The sequence below is a fragment of the Pan paniscus genome, chromosome 12, assembly GCF_029289425.2.
Source record: "Pan paniscus chromosome 12, NHGRI_mPanPan1-v2.0_pri, whole genome shotgun sequence".
In the NCBI taxonomy this organism is placed as follows: domain Eukaryota; kingdom Metazoa; phylum Chordata; class Mammalia; order Primates; family Hominidae; genus Pan; species Pan paniscus.
In genome coordinates, this window is record NC_073261.2 from 46,837,442 (window position 1) to 46,859,534 (window position 22,093).

The 22,093-nt window shown below is 37.9% G+C and overlaps 1 protein-coding gene and 1 long non-coding RNA gene across 5 annotated transcripts in view; one reads left to right on the forward strand and one right to left on the reverse strand.

The window, feature by feature from the left end:
* CTNNA2 (catenin alpha 2) overlaps positions 1 to 8,411 on the reverse strand; it is a 1,151,703-nt gene extending 1,143,292 nt beyond the window's left edge. For 3 of the 4 annotated variants that reach the window (XM_003816600.4, XM_003816599.3, XM_008969646.4), the window contains exon 1: positions 304 to 656. The gene's annotated coding sequence lies outside the window, so the exon portion shown is untranslated. Of the gene's footprint in view, positions 1 to 303; positions 657 to 8,282 lie in introns of those variants that run through there. The other variant, XM_014343874.4, reaches the window with a different exon arrangement.
* The window catches only part of LOC117979195 (uncharacterized), a 45,851-nt gene extending 24,784 nt beyond the window's left edge, over positions 1 to 21,067 (forward strand). Inside the window, exons 2-3 of the long non-coding RNA XR_004669938.2 lie at positions 15,301 to 15,362; positions 19,557 to 21,067. This is a non-coding gene — a long non-coding RNA (uncharacterized LOC117979195). The remainder of the gene's footprint in view (positions 1 to 15,300; positions 15,363 to 19,556) is intronic.
* The last annotated feature ends 1,026 nt before the right edge of the window (positions 21,068 to 22,093 follow it).

Here is a 22,093-nt window from a genome sequence, read left to right on the forward strand (position 1 = left end):
AAGAAAGGGGGAAAAAGAGATGGAGACAAGAGGAAAGGGATGCAGAGCTGTGCTCTAGGGCGAGTGGCTGCAAGGAAGACGGGGAAGAAAGAAAGGGTGGGAAGGAAGTGGGGCTGGGAGAGAGGAAGAAAGGGATGAAAGAAAGGCTGGAAGGGAGAAAGGAGGGGAGAGGAGAGAGGGATGTTGGGAAGGATGAGGGAGGGAGGGTTGGGGAGCGGGGAGGGGGGAGGATGGAGAGGATGGGAGGGAGGTGGGAAGGGAGGGAGGCAGGCAAGGATGGAGGATGCTCTGCCCGGGACTCACCTCTGTGGGTCGGTGGGAGTTTCTCGCCTCCTCCTCTTTCTCGCCCGTTCCCAGCAGCTGGAGTGGTAATCACAGAAGGGACTGGAGAGGCGGCGGCAGGGACAAGGGCAGCAGCTGCTGCAGCCGCCTCTGGCCGAGGTGCGGTGCCGCCTGCTCTGCCCGCCCGCCTGGGTCTCCGCCTCACTCGGGGCTGGAAGCGAAGCCGCTCCCCCCTCCCCCCGCCCGCCCCGCGTCCTGCCCAAGCGCGAGCGGCAGCGGCCCGGATCGCCGCTAGGGGAGGCAGCCAGTGCGCATGCGCGGCCGCTTGCTCGCTCGCGCGCCCCCGCGGTCCCCGTGGCTCCGTGGCGCCTGGAAAGGCACCGGGCATCGAGGGGTGGCTGGGTGGGGGGCCGCGGGCGCGCGCGGCCTGCGGAGCGCCCGAAAGGGCGGGGCGGGGTAGGGCGGAGCTCTGGAGGCGCGGCAGGCTCGGCGCCGCAGGTGGGGGGAGGGGACGGCGGCGAAGGGGCACCGCCGTAGGGCGCAGGTGCCGTGTCCATGACAACCGCGTTACCCTGCGGGCGGGGACCCGGAGCTGAATCGCCGGAGTCGCGAGGCCCGGGGAGAGGGACCGGGTGCGGGAGCGGGCAGGATAGGGGCGGGGGGGATAGGGGTGTCGCAGAGTAGGAAAGGAGGGCCAGCCCAGCAGGGGTCCGACACGTGGCAGGAGGAGGGCAGGGCCAGAGTGCTGCAAAGGTAGTGACTGCCGCGGAAGGGAGGTTTGTTGGGATGTGGAGTCCCGAGGGGAGAGGGAGGGAGATTTGGACTTTAAAAGAACCTAGAAGAGGATGGAATTGTTAAAACAACTGGAATATTTGCTCATTTAACAAGCCTTTGTTGAATATTTTCTCCGTGGAAGGCATTGTGATTCTTTTCTTGATTCAGTGGATATTACTCAGCTCCTAGTTTGTACCAGACACTGTACTTAGGCATTTTGAGATATCCAAAAATGTTCGTCCTCTGAGAGGTTATACTGTAGTTGGGGAACTTACATAGCTAGGGCAGGGAGTGTTTGCGCCGCCAGCCATCGGCAGCTGGGACTCGATGTTGCTGGAATGTAACTGTTACAGAGGTGCTAACAGTGAAAAAGGTACACAGCTACATCAAATGAGAAACATAAGTTACAGTCATCTTTGTTCTGCCACAGTGCCAAATGACAATTTTGTTTTGTTTTAAATCAAGAGAGAGAAACAAAAAGAAAATCTGTGGAAGTTTAGTATGACACAACCGACGCTAAGTTCACAACATGCTACCTGTTTGGTATCCTAGTCCACTAGCATCAGTGCGTGTGTTCATGCCGACACTTGGATGGCTTTATGTCACTTAGTGCATGCATTTTTTAAATTCTCCTTCATCAATGGCTATGCCATTGATATTTTTCCCTCCCCCCTTTTGCTTCCAAGTTCGCGTCTGCAATTGTTTGAAAATTACATAAAATCCTACTATTTTTAATTCTCTCTAGGGAATGACTAGAGAGGGATACCTCTGTCCATGCCTCTATCTTTCTCTCCCAGTATCTTTTTGGCTTTCTTTTTTCTTGTCCCCACCACTTTACCAATTTAAAAATTCCTGGGAAAAAGTGAGCAGGAGTCACCGGATATTGGCTTAAGAAGAATCTTAGCACGCAACCATGTTTCAGGACCACGGACAGTGACACCGCGTGCTCTTACCACCTAGCGTTTTTCTTAGACTGCCTATAGAAACAGGAGAAACACGCTAAAGGCACACGATGTGCTTCATGAAGTGCCGAGCGCCAAATGATTTGTGCCAAAAGGTATAAAGAGTGGAGAATGAAAAGTGCATACTATGGACTGGAGTAGGTAGGAAGGAGGTAGGCCTTCAGCTGAATTTTGAAGCATGAATAAGATTTAGAGAGGCATCACAAGTCCCTGATGTGGTAAGATGTGGTAAGCACCAGCGAGGTGCTTAAATAAAAAGGGATACTGCATACAGTGTCATTCCAGAGGCAGAAGACACCTATGAATTTGAATGGTCCAAGAATCTGGAAAGAGTAAAGTTGTCCTAGTCAAATGAGGTAGAGCATGCACGTAAGAATTGACTTTTTAAAAAAATGATTATTGTGATCTTTTTCATACTCTGGTCAGGCCTGAGGGAATAAACTAAAAACTACAGGCCAAAGAGTGACCAGACAAATTTATCTCTTTAAGTTCCAAGGATTCATGTATAGTTTTTTGTATTGTTGTAATTAGGCTTACATTTATAATTTTTGTTTTAATTGCAATTAAATAATGTAGACCACAAAAGAAAAAATAATGTAAACCAAGTGCTGTCTAGTCAAAATGAGATTTGTCTTGTTTGTTGTTTTGTAATGACTTTCAAAACTGTAGAATATTATCGAGAGACATTTAAAAGTCATTTCTAAAATATTTGTAAGCTTTTAGTTCATGCAATTGCTTTAAATTAGAGTTAATAAAAAACCAGCATAAAAGCCATCTTTGATTTCTCAGACCCTTGGTCTCCCTCAGTTCTTCAAAATACATCAAACTGTGGTCTGTCAATCAGACAGTGATAAGAAATTACTCAGGCAATGGGTTTCAGTCACCAGCAGGCAAATGGCAGCTGAGATTTTTGTTCCCTGCTGCCAAGGAATTTACTAACTCTTTTATGTTTTGAATAAAGAGGAACCCTCAACCCTGTCTACCCTATGGAAAATCCAAATTGAATGTTACTACAGCCATATTTATTTCCCTCTGATAACAGTCTAAATATGCTTGTATAAATAATGGCTATTATTAGATACTAAAATGCTATCATGTTGTTTGTCCCCATTCTAAACTAAGGGGATTTTTTAAAACCCTTATTTCTTTTGTTTTGAGTCTGCTTGTGAATCTGATTGTTTTTGATTTTCTTGATTTAAGTGTTGTCCTTCATTTCAATGACATAAACATATACAGCCCTCAGAAAAACAAGCAATTTTCTTCTTTCCCTCACTCATATTAAAAATTTATGCCAACATAAATATCAAACAAAAGGATCATTGTTAAAGGTATGGCATTGTGTTCAAATGCAGAAGATCCTGTATGTAATTATAATACAATTTAATGTGCAATCAAATGACATCTAGATTTTTAGGATACTCCAAGCCAATATTGACATCTTAAGTAAAATTATCTGTATTGCTTATTCATTTAAATGTCAGGTCTCTACACACTAGGACCCTAATTCAGTCTGTCAGCTCCAGAAATTTCTCTATCAAGCCCTCCTGAGCAATTTCATTGCTTTAATAGACTTTATTTTTTGGAGCATTTATAGGTTCACAGAAAAATTGAGTGAGAAGTACAAAGAGTTTTCATATACCTCCGGCCCCCACAAGGGCACGACTCCCTGTGATCAACCCCTGGACCACAGTAGCATGTTTGTTACAATTGATGAACCTATATTGACACATCATCATCACCAAAGTCCATAGTTTACATCAGAGTTCACTCTTGGTTTTGTACATTTTGGGGGTTTTGAAAGAAGTATAACGACATGTATCCACCACTATGGTATCATACTAGTTTTACTCACTAAAAATACTCCGTGTTCTGTCTATTCTTCTCTTTCTTGCTCCTAACCCCTGGAAACCATTGGTATTTTTCCTGTCTCCAAGTTTTGCCTTCTCCAGAATGTCATAGAGTTGGGGTCATGCAATATGTAGCCTTTTCAGATTGGCTTCTTTCACTTAGTAATATGCATGTAAGATTCCACCATGTATTTTCATGGCTTGACAGCTCTGTTTTTAGCACTGAATAATATTCAGTTGTCTCTATTTACCACAACTTATCCACTCACCTACAGAAGGTCATCTAGATTGCTTCCAAGTTTTGGCAATTATGAATAAAGCTGCTATAGCAATTTCATCTTTTAAGGACCTCCTAAATATTTCAGACCCTGTCACTATATTTATTATGTATCAATTGAACCCCTGGATTTCTCCTCATATGGTCCAGCTTTTTCCTACAAATCTAGCTGCAGATTTCTTCTCTTGTCTGAGAAACAACCAATGAAACTTTCACTTTTGTCATTTTATGTATTCCTTTTACTATTAAAAAATTAAAATAACTTGTTTTAAGTTTTTTGTTTTGTACCAGTAGTTTCTAACTCTAATTTTCATTTTTTCAAACATATTTATCATTTGTATCCCTAGGTAATTGTTTATATATATATATACTGCAATGGTGAATATATGTATATGTTTTCAAGTAAACAGAATGAGTGTTTTGGGATCCATGTGTGTAATTGTTTTATCTTTTGCTTGTTGAAACATTTCAACCATAACCTTATATAGGTAGAATGTACCATATTCTAGTTTGTGACATTGGACAAGTTTTTTAATGTCTATGACACTCAGTTTTCCAGTCTGCAAAATGGAGGCAATTTTTATCTATCTTCATGACTTTCTTGTGAGAATTTTATGAAATAATACTTGACATGTTTTAGCACACTGTTGTCCATAAATAGAGCTGTATACCTGCTTTAATTAATACTTCTAATATCAATGAGTCAATTAATCAAGCAGTAAAATAATATTATTCCTCAGTGTCTTTTGACCAATTTGAATCTGTTTCTATCATCTTTTATTTCCAATTAATCTTTTTCTTTAAAAAGAAAGAATAAGCTTTAATATGTCTTCTCATAGTAATTGTATCTCTCTCATCTTCAGGTTCCCTAATAGATTCACTTTCCCTTTAGGAGAAAGCCGGGGCTGCTGTCTGTTTAATACATTTTGAAATTGTATCATTTTACTCTCAATTGTCACCCTGGAGCATGTTTTTCCTATATCTGCTCTATGGAAGAATAGTTTCAGTCTTAATTCTTTCAAAAGCAAATGACTGAAGTCCAATTTAAGTTTTGAGCAAAAAGGAAATTTTGGCTCACATACCTGAGAAGTCTAAGGTGTGTATATATGAGGCTAAGCTAGTCCAGGGGATCATCAAAAATATTAATCATGGCAAGGGCTATGATTATACTTGCTGGAGCCTTGTGTTCATATTTGTGTCACAGATTACTGTGACCAGAGGAATAGCACACTCTGGTTCATATGTTCACTCCTGTGACCTTATGCAGGAAGAGGAGAAATTCCTGAAAAGATGTTGAGGAAGGACATGGGAAAGTAAGTATACTGCACAAACAAAAATTACAGCTGCTCAGCCCATTCATCACTGTGAAGTTATTTGAAGAGTGATTTCCACAATAAATTGTATTGGCATGTGCTGGGTGAAAGCATTTAAAGGTTTTTCTTTAGCGAATACACAGAAAACAATAATGTGCATGAAGTTCATTTAAGAGAAATATGTGTAGCATTTCCCACACTTATATGAACAAGGAAGCCTCTCTCACAAAATATCTCTCGTGGCTAGATTCAAAGGAACATGCTTTGGGAAACAGCTGACCTTAGTTTTCACCTTACTCTGCTGTTCTTTGACTCACAGCTTATTAATGAGCTTATTTCTGTTCTTCCTTGATTTAAAAAATGTCTGATCCTCTTCTTAGTCTGTTTTTTGCTTCTATAACAAACTGTCTGAGACTAGGTTATTTATAAAGAAAAGAAATTTATTTGGCTCATGGTTCTGTAAGATGGGAAGTCCAAGATCGAAGGGTCACAGATGGTGAGAGCGTTCTTGCTGCATTATCTTATGGTAGAAGGGCAAGAGACAGCAACCGAGAGATCAGGAGAGGAAGGGGGCTGAATTCTCCTTTTATCAGGAACCCACTCCTTGATAATGAGTCCACTCATCACACCCTCAGTAATGGCATTAATCCATTCATGACCTAAACACCTCTAAAACTTCCCACTTCTCAACACTGTTGCATTGTGGATCAAGTTTGCAACACATGAACATTAAGGGACACATTCAAACCACAGTATCCTCACTGCCACTTTTATTCTTATCAGTGAATATATAATTTTAGAACTCAAAGAGACTTTCGTGATAGTTTTTTCCTATCCAGCCTCCTTATTTTTCAGATGGCAAAACTGAGACTCAATGTGTTTTTCTTTCCCATAATCACGAAACTAGTCAATTGCTGAATTAACCATACGGAGTAGGTTATGCTGAGGTAAGAAATAACACCCAGATTTCAGAGGGTTATACGATAGCTCTGTTTATACAAGATTCCCTTTCTGAGACCCAAGCTAACTGAATAGCCACTATCTGGAATCTAATTCATGACTATTATACAGGGAAAGAAATAAATTAATTGGTCTGGCCCTGGAGTGACTCGTATATTAGGACAAAACTAGTCACATAACTCCTGTGACCACAAGATGCTTTGAAGTACAAAACCACCATGTGCCTGGCAATCAAAATATTTCACAAACAGTCCTGAATACCATAGTGAAAACGATTTGGGACAGAATCTCCTGATATCCAGAATACAGAGGTATTTCCTCTACCACTTTGAATTACCAAATATGATTTGATGATGTATAATAATGATAGATATTACTTACAGAATATTTACTGGTGATATTAAGAGGTTTCTACACATTAACTTTTCCAAAGATTACCAATATCAACACATTTTTAAGATGAAAACACTCTGTGTTTCAAATTCCTCATCTTAAAGATGTTGATGTGAAGAGTACCTCTAATTTTGAGGTTCTGAGTATAATTATTGTACCATGTCATAGAGTTGGCAGGTGGTACAGGTGGGTTTATAGTCTATGCAATCTGACTCCATGGTCCATACTGCTCTTCCCAGCACTCTGATACCTCCCTGCTGATGGAAGAGAAACAATTCCTTTGTATAAGTCAACTTAACTCAGCTGGGACGTGGTTGAAGAAATTCCTTTTTTTTTTTTAACTTGTAACACATGCACCAATATACTTTGCAAAAGAGCTTTAGGGAGTTAGAAAAAAATATATATTCCATCAAACAAAGTTTTAAACCACCTACCTCTACAGAGGTAATTTCAAAGACATAGAAATGTCCTTATTTACATACAAATGCACACATGCACACACACATTATTTTCCTGTAGTATTTCATTTGAAAAAGTGTTTGGCTGATTAAAAAATATAAATGCCACTGAACTAATAGATCTCCAATTCTACAAACACTATTGTTCCAGTGCCTGTTTACATTGTGTATTATTATGACATTCTTACTAAAGGCTCAAACCCAATCTTGTTAAACTCAACCTTATTCAAAAGCTCTGGCACATTGATTCATTCCTCCATTCAAGACAATTTTGACACTTGCGTATTGGGTGACAGCCACAATTCTCAATGTTGATTATTTAGATAAAAGACACAGTTTGTACCATTAACAATCTCATAAGTTAATGAGACAAACTGACAACTCGAGATAAATGCAATATAATGTAATGAGAGCGCACAGAGACACTATTTATGGATTATCCAATGTCTATTCCCATCTATTCCCACTCTAACAACTGTACACCTTTCCATAATGCAGCCCACATGCTTTAGCCTGAGGTTAATCTCACCTCTGGCTCCAGGAGCCGACCTTGTCTAACTGGACTTCCACAGGCATTGGTTGAGAAATTCAGGCCTTAGCTCATTGCCATATTTCATTCTATGGTCACAGATTTTGATATAGAAATTGACATATTATGGAGTTTGGGAGCATGGAACAAAAACAGAAGTTTTTAATGGATTCTGAAAAAATAACTAACTTCTAAAGAGAGCTAATAGAAGAAATGTCCACTTTTCTTTCAATCTTAATTGCATGTGAGTGTAGAGCAAGGAAATAAATCAGTCGTTTTATGACTGTATCAGTCCAAGCCCAGGTAGAAAAAGGTAAACAATTGTAGACAGTTCAAACACGTAGAATTTAATATAAGGAATTGATTATGCAGGTGTTAGAAAAGTTGGGAGAGTGAAGGAGAAAAAATGAAGAAAACCAATGATTAGCAACTTTAGGAAACATCTACTGCTACAAGGGTATGAACCATAAGAGAAGAGATGTCTTACCAGTGCTAAGGCTGTGCTGCTGGGAGTGCCATCAAGGAGGACCCATCTGAGTCAGAGCGGGAACAATGGAGAGGGGGTACTATTGCAGAAACCATGGTCCTTGAAGGAGTGCATCGAAATCCAGAGGTGCTACCAGAAAGAGAAAGAAAGATGTCACACTACAATAGCATCTCCTCTCTTCCTGCCTTCCTGTCTTCTCCCAGTGTCTCCTATGGATATAACTTAAGAAACCAGCTGTAAACAGAGCCTAGAAAATTTAATATCCAGATTCCCCAACCATAGAATTATGAACAAAATTAAAGAATGGTGGGAAAAGCGGCAAAGTAGTCAAATAATCAACACTTTCAACTCTTTGGCAACTCAGCCTCCATATACACCCTTTTCACTGTACTTAAATTTTAATACAACTAAAAAGACAATGACATGATGTTTCTCCTTATCAAGATGCATCTACTCTTTATATAATGAAAGATACCCTCACATTGTCCCCAAAAGTGGAATAGGCAAAATCTTATGACTTATATGCCACCTATGAGTTTTCATCCAAAGTCACAAGTCCATCCAGATACTCTGTCATTAAAGATTAAATTGTATGTCAGGTGCGGTGGCTCACGGATGTAATCCCAGCACTTTGGGAGGCCGAGGCAGGCAGATTACCTGAGGTCAGGAGTGTGAGACCAGCCTGGTCAATATGGTGAAAGCCCGTCTCTACTAAAAATACAAAAATTAACCGTGTGTGGTAGCATGTGCCTGTAGTCCCAGCTACTAGGGAAGCTGAGGCAGAAGAATTGCTTGAAACCGGGAGGCGGAGGTTGCAGTGAGCTGAGATCACACCACTGCACTCCAGCCTGGGTGACAGAGCAAGATTCCGTCAAAACAAAACAAACAAACAAACAAAAAAAGATTACATTGTAAATTTAACCACTATCTTTATTCCTTATATTAAAAGAGATAAAGGAAAAAAAACAATAGTTCACATATTCACATATATAGTGGTATGCTTTACTACTCACATTAGAATAACTTTCTTTATCTACCACCCATTCCATGATACTTTGCCCCCAGCCACAATCTCAGTTAATATTGTCCTCACTTGATGGGAATGAGCCAAATCTTCATTGCTGAAGGTCTGAGTCCTTAGTGGAGTAGCCTCTTTGGGTTGTCTAAGCTTCTAACAATCATTCCCATTGAACTTTAGAGCACTTCAGGAAACCTCCTTCATTCCAGATATAACTCTCCACTATAGAGCAGCAACTCAACTTCTCCTTGGTAATCAGGATCAGTCACTGAAAAATCATGGTAATTCCTTATTTTTCTGTTGGTTCAGTAGAATAAGGACCCAAAATGGCCAGGTAGCGGATCAACTTCCATTTCAATGAAAGAATTATATCCAACATTTGAAACACTTTTTATTATGAAAATAAGCCCTCACAACAAACACAGCCTACAGTTGTGGGCATTGGGGGGAAATAGCTGTTCACTTCTCTTTCTTTAATGTATTAGGGTAAAACAATATCATATATGATGTCTAGTAAATGCTGATACTACATAGTGTATGGAAACATCCTACATTTGTAAATTATTGTCTCTCAGCTGGCACAGTATCTAACATGTCAGTAGGGCATTTTATGTTTCTGTTAAGGCAGCTGCTTCTAAGCCAATAAGTATGTAGTAAGATCAGTGAATTGTGTGACACCATTGCTGCACTTCTTTTGCTTTGTAATAAGTTCTTTGGTCAGAAGCAATGTAGTACAGAACGTCTTGATGGTGAATATGACATGCCAAAGGCCTTCTGATGGTGGCTTCTGGCACCAGCTAAGGGACAATAATCTACATTTCAAGTGTTTCCATACACCACGTAGTATCAGTTCTTATTAGACATCATATATGATATTGTTTTACCCTAATACAGTAAATAAGAAGAGAAATTAACAACCATTTTCCCTTGTGCCTGCAACTATGAGCCCTGTTCTTTGTGAGGGCTTATTTTCATAATAAAAAAAATGTTGGTGCTAGAAGAGGCATTGGAAGCATAAAAAGCAGATGAAATACCCAAAATAAATGGCAGAGCAATCACTCTGATACCAGGTGGTTGCCTGGTCTCCCCAAGGAATAGTGCCATATTGGGATATGAGCTGGACCTCTGCTGTTAAACCTGTGCCTGCACACAGCAAGGATGGTAGTCAAATCGCTTTGGTAAGAAAAGGTCTATATTGTTGAGCCCTTGCAGAATCTCTATACTTGCTTCTGTGGCCACTTTACACATGAGCCCATTGATCAAGCCCTAAAGAGTCTAGGAAATTGCAATCTAGATGACATCAACAGACCAGGTCATCATGTACACATTTTCTGTGGTAGTTAAGCATTTTCACTAAGCTTCTGTTATTTAGGAATTTCATGATTTCCACTAAAGCTAGGGAGTCTGTTTCAAAGTTGGTGTTTTCCAATATCATCCCGAGCCAACAAAAGACAGCCACCACAAAACTCATCCCCTTTAATTTTCCTATGGATAATTATAAAATTATATAAAAGAATAGAAATAGCATAATTATTCCACTATTACCCCAGCACTCAGCTTCAATGATTATCAGTTCATAAGCCACCTTCTTCCATCTGTATTAATATTCACCACCTCAATCACAGTTTTGAGGATTCTAGTACTTCTCTCACTAATGCATTTCTCAATATCTGAATGAAGGGAGTGTTATGTGTGACAGGGAATGACCAAGTCGCAAATCACAAATGCAGTCTGTTATTTTTGTATCCCAAAGCTGTAGAATTTTTCTTCACTTTTATGCCAAGAAGTTGTACATTCTCAACATTATTAAATATAAGCCACATTAAAGTCTGATGTTGTGTCCACAGTTGAGCCATTCCTAGCTACTCAAGATAGCACATGGCAAATAGAATCTCTGTAAATCTTTCTTTCTTCCAAAATCTTTAGAATCTTTCCCACACACATTCTCCAAATTTTAGCTAAAATGAGTAAAACTAATAATACTCTTACAATAACTTTTTGTATTTAAGTCACATTTCCCTGGGTAAGATTGTATACTTGTTCCCCAGGTGTTTGCTAAAATCAGACTCAAACTGTAGTTTTGAAGGCAGTGAAGCATGGTGGGGATAGGTCTTATGAACAGGCATCCACTTGAAAGTAACTTCCTTAGGGGAGGTAATCGCAGGGCCTTGAACTAAAAAAAAAAAAAAAAGACTAATATCCTTGAATATGGGAGACTATTTCTGCTAGCAATAGAAAGTTCAATGAGATTTGAGGGTTCAGGGTCATCGGATTCACCTCCATCTACCCAAATATCCCTATTTCAAACCCCAGAGTCCCATTCTTTCCCAATTAATGCTCTAAAATGTACACAAGATCATGCGCTTTTAGTTTCACATAAGATACATGATGAGGCAGTAAATTCAACTTACGTTGTAATTCTGGAATTTTCACTTTTAGATTTGGGATGGGATTTGTGATCTTCCCTGAAACTACAATAAATGAGCAAATATTTTAAGACCACAGTGAAATTTCCCTGGTTCCCTGACCTGCCTTGAACTAAGATTTTAAAGCATTGGGCTTGTAATTTTGTTTCTATAGGCAATCTAGTGCAGTATTAGAGAAAAAAATCTTTCCCCACAGTCTTTAGTAGTCATCATCACCATTACGGCAGTTGAATGCATTGACCACTTCATTTTACAGAGCCTTGCCTTAGGAAGGCCTTTCATCTAAAGCAACAACAGATAAGCTGAATGCAGTGGCTCACTCCTGTAGACCCAGCTACTCAGGAGGCAGAGGTGGGCCAGAAGTTTAAGACCAGCCAAGAGGCCAGGAGTTTAAGACCAGCTAGACTGAGTGATAGGGCAAGACTCCATATCTAACAAATAAATAAATAAACAGAAAAATAAATTTTGAATAAAGCCACAACAGATAATTTGGTAAATGTGATGTCATGGCATGTCATGGATTAGCAGTAACCCATTTTCCACGGGTAATAAGGTCATCATTATATTCAAACTGTACAAGCTACCTAACCCAAGAATCACATCACTGAATTAACAAGACAAAAACAAAAACAAAAGAGAGTACCTTATTGTTTTAAAACAATAGACTGTAATTTAGAGGTCTAATTCAGGAGCCTTGTTACATTGTATTGAGTCTGAGAGAAGTAAAATAAAAAGTACACCACAGATTAGTAATTGCTGACAGTGGCTACTTCATCAAATTCTTGGAAAACAAAAGTGACAAAACGGTGTAATCAGAGCCCAGAAGAACACTCAGTGCTTCCCTGCTAGGGTAGCTAGTTTAGACAGTGCTGAAACCATGACGAAGAAGGCCTGCAGCTTGTCCTAGAACCATGCAAGAGGGACCATTGAAGCTGAAGGTGGATTGCTGTTGGGTGGAAAGGATGTAGTCACTCAAAAATGCTGCCAGAAGAAGAGCAAGAGAAAAGAACAATAGCTTCTCCCGTGAGACAATCTCATCCCTCCACTAGTGTCTTCTCTTGGAATGATGTGAGTAGAGGTCTGCTGTCAGGAAAGGCTAAGGAATGCATTTCGTAGACCCCTATTCTCAGTATTTCAGAGCAGAGAAGGGTGGGGTGAGAGAAAGTAGACAAATATACACTGTAGCCAATATGATTTAGAAAAATCTTTCAATTTTCTGTGTGTATTTCAATTATTCTGTGTAATTTCAATTATTCTGAGCCATCTCCTGGATAAGAAGGACTGCATTTGATTCCCAGGTGAATATAAAAGTTTGACTCAAGTTTATTAAGCATCTACTATATAATTACTGTTTGTATCCTATAGAAATGGTGGTAAACAAGAATAATGCCTGTATTCTAGAAATGGAGGTAGGTAACAGGTATATAACAAATAAATATGTAATATAAGTTTAGATGTTGAAAAAAGCTATGAAGTGAAGTAAAATATGATAAAGGTATAGAAGACACAGAAATTAGTGGAATTTTTCAATAGGGGCTTTGAGGAATTTCTTTTTGAAAGGTCATGAATGAGCACAGATCTGAAAGAGTATGTGAGTGTGATGGTGAATTTTATGTGTCAACATGAAAGATATTTTTGGATGAGATTGACATTTAAATCCATGACTTTTGAGTAAACAAGAATGGCCTCCATAATGTGGGTGGTCCTCATCCAATCAGCTGAAAGCCTGAATAGAACAAAAAGGGAAATCTCCAACAGATGGCATTCAAAATTTGTCTGTACCGTCGGCTGTCCTGGGTCTCCAGGCTGCTGGCCAATATTGCAGATTTTAGATTTGCCAGCCTCCATAATCACGAGTCAATTACTTACAATAAATCTTTTTCTATATATACACACAAATCATATTGGTTCTGTTTCTCTGGAGAACTCTGATAATACAGTAAGTGGTGCCTGCAAGGCTCCATGTAGGAGCATTCTGGGCCTATGCAGTAGCAAATGTCAAGGTCCTAAGAAAGGAACAAGCTTGTCACAATGAAGAAACATCAAAATGGGATACTATAGCCAGTGTGGAGTGAGTGAGAGACGAGCATCAGCAGATAGGACTAGAGAGCTTTAGAGGGGTCCTATTACATAGGTGGCGTAAGAAATCTAGAGGGGAGCTCTAAAGGGGTCCTAATAGTGTCTGTGGCTATGGGAAGGATTAAGGATTTTATTATAATTGCGATGAGAAGTCAGTAGAGTGTTTTGATCAGGGAAGAACATAATCTAATTTTAATTTTCAACAGATCGCTGTGACTGCTATATGGAGAAGTGACGTAGGGGACACATTCAGATGTACAGAGACAAGGTATCAGGGAATTGCATCAGTCTAGGAAGGATATCATGGTAGCTTTGTGAAGCCCACCCTAGCTCTGACTTCAGTTTATGAGATTCAGTTTTTTTTCTTATTGTTTAAGATACTCTGACCTGGTTTTCTGTTACTTGCAGCTATGGTGCTCTGAGTGGGTACAAAACATGATGGCAAGTGTATGGTGCTGAACCAAGGTAAAAGAGGTCAGTGAAAAGGATACCTTCCTCTTAAACTAGGAAGTTGATGGTCTTTGTTATGCAGTTATAAAAAAGTAATTTATAACAACACTTCTTCTGCCTTAGGAAATGATTATGTACTCACAGAGGGTGGAACATAAAGGTGATTGGAAAGAATCAGGATGTCAGATTGTGTTGGATTAGTCTTCCAGCCTTCACTGAGGTCTACAGTATAGACACTGGATTAGCTTAAATTGAACGTTCTGCAAATAAGAGAAGGAATGGAAGAAAATATCATTCTTTTCTGCCTCTGCTCGGAAAAGCAAATTATTTCAAATACACTAATGTGGAGTTTGATAGGGAAAGGAATGCCAAGTCTTATCCCCAAGGTGAAGTTTTTGTTAACAATTCAGGATAATAGGAGACCTGGAAGGTTGACAAGATTAGTATACAACGTGAGCCTACTCTTCAGACCTCTCTCAAGCAAATTCTGCTAAACATTCCCAACCGATGAAGTAGTTAGCCGTGCCATTCAGAATATGCAGACAGAATTTAATCTGGGGGTAATTATGAAAGTTATGGTGTCCTTGTACCTAAGGGATTTTTTTTAATTGCTCCGAGGCAGCGGTTAAGATAAAGGTGCCAATCAAGGTCCAAAGGAATGGACAGCAAACAGAAGCTTGTTGCGAAGAAAATGACATGATCAGAATCAGACTTTGACCAGATAAACTACTGTGGAGACCATACTTGCTAATTTTTTGCATGCAAAAGATCAAAGCCTACTAACTTTTTAAGGGAGCTGTACTGCCAAAGATATTCCAGGCCTGGCTCAAAACAGTCTTTAATTGCTCAAACACAGGACATCTCCAGTCCCTCAGATTTGCACCTACTGGGACTGGACTACAAACGTCACACCATCTCTAGAAAGGACACACTCTTCCATGTCCATTTTCAATGCGGTCATGAAAGAAAATAGGCAGAGATCCATCCTACCAGTGGAACTAAGTACTGCCAATTTGGCTAACCAAGGATCTCATTTCTATTTCAGGTCATGAGATACCTGATATTCTTGTCCAAGAGGATGTGGTATCTACATATAGGAGGAAAGATGTACGTGTACATGTGGTGGCTGAACCATTTGATTGTGGTGAATATTGCTGAATACTTACTATTTATCAGTCTTCCTTTTCCTCTTCCTGACAGCATGACTGTGTTCATTCATGTGTCTAAGGAAACTAAAAAACAACAAAAATAGAACTGTGGCCACTGAATCAATGTGCCCTGCCCTGTACTTTTATATAAGCCAATACAGTTCTTTATTCTTCAAAGAAATTTGAAGCGGGTTTTCTGTTACGTGTATTCAAATGCACCTTGAAATTTATATATAAAGTTAATAATTGCATGATATACAAATGCAGATATGAACATAATTCCTAAAAGAGACATTGCTTAGATGAAACAAAAGGAGAGTAGTAATTTTCTAAGACAAGAGATAGCGACGATATGCAGTTTAAGTACTGTTTGGACTACCTGAGTACCATTATTTAGTGTGGGGTGTTCTAGTGGAAGATACCCTAACTTCACTTCAGTAAGAGAAGAATTAGTGGACATGGGTGTGCTAGGTTAACTGTAGGACACTAAAGGGAGTGAGTTAACAAGACATTGAGAAATGGTTAACATTATCTGATGTAACATTACGCTGTACAGAGCAGAGAACTGGAAGGGATAGAGAAATAATAGGTATTTGGTTGCTTTAGATGACAGGAGATGCAGAAGATGACAGCAGCAGGAACAAACACTAAGAACGAGATGGGTCAATGTCATTGACAACTAATACAGTATGAATAGCCAAGAGTTGAGAATACAAAATCTAAAGCCTAGAAGTAATTGAATCAATAAGGCAGAAATGTGTAAGATGATAGATGGCAACCAGCAACTGACACCCAGGGCCGTGTTGGGGAAACAGAGAGACGTTGTGAGCTGGGCTGAAAGGGAGAGTACGGGCTCCATGTAAAGAACCTGCTGCTCCTTAGCTCCTGCAGGCCCCTTCCATGTGGGACTGTGGGATGGCATTGCCGGAGCTTCCAATTATGGTACACGTTGGATCCAGATTTGTATGAGAAAACTCCTTATTTTAAAATGTTGACAACTAATTCAAATTTCGAACACTGTGTAGGCCTACACTAGGCAGGCCAAAAAGCAACAACAAAAAAGTATCTGTATGCTGTGTTAGGTCCCAAAGCCATCAGTTTTCTATATCTGGCCTAGGGGAATTTTTTAGGAACAAATATTTCTCAAAGTAACAAACCATTTTCTGAAGTTCAGCAGCTCCTACAGTTTTACTTATTTCTTCCTTTGTTGCTGTTAAACTCCAGTAAAGTTTAATTTTTTTTATTTTAAAGTCATGTAGAACTTGAACCATTTTAATATAATTATATCTCCTTCTATGTATAGTTCAAAGGGTAGTTATAGATAAATAAATACATATATAAAATTATATATATGTACACAGGTGGTAGGGCTAAACGAAAAAGAGAAAACAAAAAAGTATTCAAAATTAGGAATGAGAATGGAGTTAATATCAACAGATGCAAAGGTAAATATGAATAAATTAATAAATCCCCCAAAATGGAAGATATTCTGCAAAAAAAATAATATTGGCTCATTCAAAAATAGAAGTAGAACATAGTTATATGCCAGTGAGTGAAAAATTTGTCAAAGAACACCATTGAAAGTATTTTGTCTGTATTGAGTTTATACTTTCCAGTTTTCAACTTTACAATTTTGAGGAAAATAATTACACTTGTAAAGTATCTATTCTCTGAAGATCCATTGTGTTTAAGATACAAACTACATTTTAATTGCATGTAGAATATTTTCAGACTCTTTTACACTGACAAAAACTAATTTAAAAAGTTAGAATATTCATATTAAGAAAAATATGACAAGTCTAAAAAGAAAAAAATTCTAAAGCTTATAAACAGAAACAATTGCTAAATTTTTTTGGTAGCCTCAAACTTTGGATAACAGAAAATACTTTTTAGAATATTATTTGTTTAGAATCATTTTTCCCATTTAAAGTATACAATTCAATAATTTTTAATATGTTCATAGTTGAGCAACTGTCACCACTATCTATTTTTAGAACATTTTCATTACCCCAAAAGACATTCTGTACCCATTAGCAGTCATTTGTCATTCTTCTTATTCCCTCCTACCTCAAACCATTAATCGTCCCTCCCCTTCTTAGCCATAGTAAACCACTAGTCTAGTTTCTATCTCTATATAGTTGCCAATTTTGGACATGTCATATAAATGGAATAATAATATATGTAGTCTTTTGTAACTGCCCTCTTTCACTTCGAATATTTTCAAGGTTGATCCACAGTATCCATGATACTGTATCATGTATCGGTACTTCATTTTTTAAAAAATTACTAAATAATATTACTTTTTCTGGATATACCACATTTTTAATCCATTTATCAATTAATAGATATGTTATTTCCACTTTAGGCAATTAATTATGAATAATGCTGCTATGAACACCTGTGTATCGAATGTGTTATAATTCCTCTTGAGTATACACCTAAGAGTGGAATTGCCTGGTCACGTGGTAACTCTGCTTATTATTTTAAGGAGATGACAAACTGTTTTCCAAAGTGACTGCATCATTTTACATTCCCATCAGCAATGTATGAGGATTTCAATTTATGCGCATCCTTGCCAGCATGTTATTATTTTTATTTTTGATTATAGCCATCCTAATAGGTGTGATTTGGTATCTCCTTTTGGTTTTCATTTGCATTTACCTAATGGATGATGATAAGCATCTTTTCATGTGTGCTTATTTGCCATTTGTATATCTTCTTTAAAAATATATTTATTCAGATCTTCTGTCCATTTAAAAATTACATTATTCAAATTTATATTATTGAGGTGTAAATGTTTTTATATATTCTGTATATAATTCTGTATCAGATACAAAATTTGTAAAATACTTTATTCCATTCTGTGGGTTGTCTTTTCCTTTTATGGTGTCATTTGCAGCGCAAAAGTTGTTGTTTTTTTGTTTGTTTGTTTTTTGTTTTGTTTTGTTTCGAGACGGAGTTTTGCTCTGTCGCCCAGGTTGGAGTGCAGTGGCGCAATCTCGGCTCACTGCAAGCTCCGCCTCCCTGGTTCACGCCATTCTCCTGCCTCAGCCTCCCAAGTAGCTGGTACTACAGGCGCCTGCAACCACGCCCAGCTAATTTTTTTTGTATTTTTAGTAGAGAACCGTGTTAGCCAGGATGGTCTCGATTTCCTGACCTCGTGATCCGCCCGCCTTGGCCTCCCAAAGTGCTGGAATTACAGACGTGAGCCACCACGCCCTGCCAAAAGTTTTTAATTTTGAAAAAAATTCTGGTTTTTTTTTTGGTCTTGTCACTTGTGCTTTTAATGTTGTCTCTAAGACATTATTGCTCAATCCAAGGTCACAAAGATTTATACGAATGTTTTTGTCTAATAACTTTATAATTTTAGCTATTCCATATATATCTATAATCCATTTTGACTTAATTTTTGTACAGTGCAAACAAAGAGTACAAATTCTTTCTTTGGCATGTGGATATGCATTGTTTCTAGTAACATTTGTTGAAAAAATCTTTTGTATTGAATTTTCTCGACACTTTCATGGAAAATCAATTGGTCACTAATGTGCAGTTTTACTTCCCGAGTCTCTACTGTAATCCATAGATCTATATGTCTATTTTTATACCAGTACTACACTGTCTTGATTACTGTAGCTTGCAGTATGTTTTTAAATCCAGAAACGTGAGTCTTCCAAATTCATGTTTCCTTTTTCAAGACTGATTTTGCTATTCTAGATCCCCTGCATTTCCACATAAATTTTAGGATTGGTTCGTCAATTTCTGAAAAAAAAAATAGGGCAGCTGGGAATTTTTAAAGGATTTGATTTGAATCTGCAGATAAGTTTGGGATGTTATCTGTTCCATGAACATGAGATATCTTAACATTTGTTTATGTCTTCTTTAATTTATTTCAATAACGTATTGTAGCATTCAGAATTCAAATATTGCACTTGTCTTGTTAAATTAATTCCCAAATTCTTTCTTTTTAATTATATTATAAATCAATTTTTTTCTTAATTTCATTTTTAGTTTAGATTGTTCATTGTTAATATATAGAAATACAATTGTTTTCTCTATATTGATTTTTCATCCTGAAATATTGTTACCTTGTTTATTATTTTAATACTTTTTGGTGAATTTCTTATTATTTTAATTGTTTTAACTTTTATTTCAGGATCAGGATACATAAGCAGCAAGTTCAAAGACTGAAGGAACAAGGAATATCAGCTCATAAAGATGAGAAAGAATCAGAGCAAGGACTCTGGCAACTCAAAAGCCAGAGTGTCTTCTTACCTCCAAACAACCATATTATTTCGTTAGCAACGATTCTTAACCAGACTGAGATTGCTGAAGTAACAGAAGCAGAATTCAAATATAGATAGAAATGAAGATCATTGACATACTGGAGGAAATCAAAACCCAATTCCAGGATTTTTATGATTTTTGTTTTTTGAGATGGAGTCTTGCTCTGTTGCCCAGGCTGGAGTGCAGTGTTGCGGTCTCGGCTCACTGCAACCTCCGCCTCCCGGGTTCAAGCGATTCTTCTGCCTCAGCCTCCCGAGTAGCTGGGACTACAGGCATGTGCCACCACACCTGGCTAATTTTTGTATTTTTAGTAGAGATGGGGTTTCACCATATTGGCCAGGCTGGTCTCGAACATCTGACCTTGTGATCCACCCGCCTCAGCCTCCCAAAGTGCTGGGATTACAGGCACAGTCGGCCAATATTTTTATATACCAGATTATGTCACTAGCAAATAGAGATAATTTCACTGTCTCCTTTTCAATCTGGAGGCATTTTCTTCCTTCCTTTTTCCCTTCCCTTCTCTCCCCTCCCCTCCCCTTCCTTCCTGTTTTTCTTTCTACTTACTTTCTTACTTTTGCCTCTTTGTCTTGGTTAGAATTTCCAGTATGATGTTAAATAACAATGGAAAGAGCAGTTATCCTTGTCTTGTTCCTCATTTTAGAGGCTTAACCCTGGAGTTTTTGTCTATGCCCCTTGTGAAGTTTAAAAAGTTTTTCCCAATCATAGTTTGTTGATGGTTCTTATAATGACAGAGCATTTGATTTGATTAAGTGGTTTTTTCTGCTTTTATTGTAATGATGTTGTGATTTCTGCTTTTTAACTATTGATATGGTGGGTTACATTGATTGATTTCAGATATTAAGCCAACTTTGCATTTCTGGGAATAATCCCACTGGTTGATGATGGATAATCTTTTTTATATGTTACTAGACTCATTTTTCCAGTATTTTGGTGAGGATTTTTGCATCTATGTTGGTCTATAGTTTTCTTTTACTGTGTACCTTTGCTTCTGATATTGAGGCAATAACGGTCTCAAAGGATTAGTTGAGAATTGTTTTCTTCTTTAATTTTTGGAAGAGTTTGTAAAAAATGTGTATTAATACTTCTTTATATGTTTGGGCTTTTATTTCATTTTTTAAGATTTAGCATGCAAATTATGAAAGTTCAAATTTAAATCCCTTGTGCTTTCTTAATCTTTTAAACTTAGATTATAAATCTTATTATATTTTCAAGTATTGCAGTCAGCTTGTACATAATATGAACAATGTTTTGTCCTATTTAAAACAGTTTAATTACTTTCACATTTCAAAACATAATTATACATTCTATATGTTTGATTTTCTCCATAAATTTCATTGTCTGATTAGATAGAAAATCTACCGTATTATTATATAATTCTTATAAATGCAATAAATAACTTTATGAATACAGTGAATGCAAAATTCTTTTAGGTGATCCAACACTCTAAATACATTTAGTAATATTAAACAAAATTCCATTTGTAAATTTATAGCTTAATTACAAATTCTAAAATTAGAGTTAAATATGGTTATTCTAATAGGCCACATTAAAAATATGTAGATTTACTAAAAATATAAATAGTATGAATATTAAAATACATAATATTAAACATTATAGGTACATACAATATCAATTAACAGATACTATTTAAGCACAAAATATTACTACATGATTTTGATTGTCTCAAAATAATAACTACTCTAATTGTTAAATGCATATCGATTATGATGACAAGTATATGTGGAGCTAGATAACGCATTTTTGCCTCTTTCTGGTGATCCATCTGTACTGTAGGGTCTAGACATCCGAAATCTACAGTTCCCAGATGTCCTTACAATCAGGGTCCTAAGTGCAAAATTATTTCATCATATAGAGGTACTTGAATCAGATTTTTAAAACCTAAATAGGAACAGGGCCATCTTCTTACACATATTTCTGTTGCTGCTTAAAAGCATGGTCGTATCTAGGTACTAGCTCTGTGAGTTTGGTGAGGCAATGGTGTGGTGGCAGCAGCAGCTTCCCAAATCTCTCTTTCTCTTCTACAGTGATGTGATCCTGAACTCAACAGTTCTAGTAATAGGTCCAGATTTCACATCTTTCTGATGGAAAGGAGGTTACAACTCTTCTGGAGACACAGTTCAGAGTTACTCTTCTGAGAAGCTTTCCTCTGGACCCTGTCTAGAGCCAAGCCCTTCAAATCTTCCAGGGATTGTTTAAAGGCCCAATTCCCAGTAGTAAATCCCTTTATGCTTAACATAGCTAAAATAGTTTCCATTTCTGTTTCTTGAATTCTGTTAACTTTGGCTATTTAAATCTAAATCTTCTTAGTGTTTGAAGCTGTGTTCTCAACAAAGATGGTAGATACTCTTCAAATTACCTAAGATT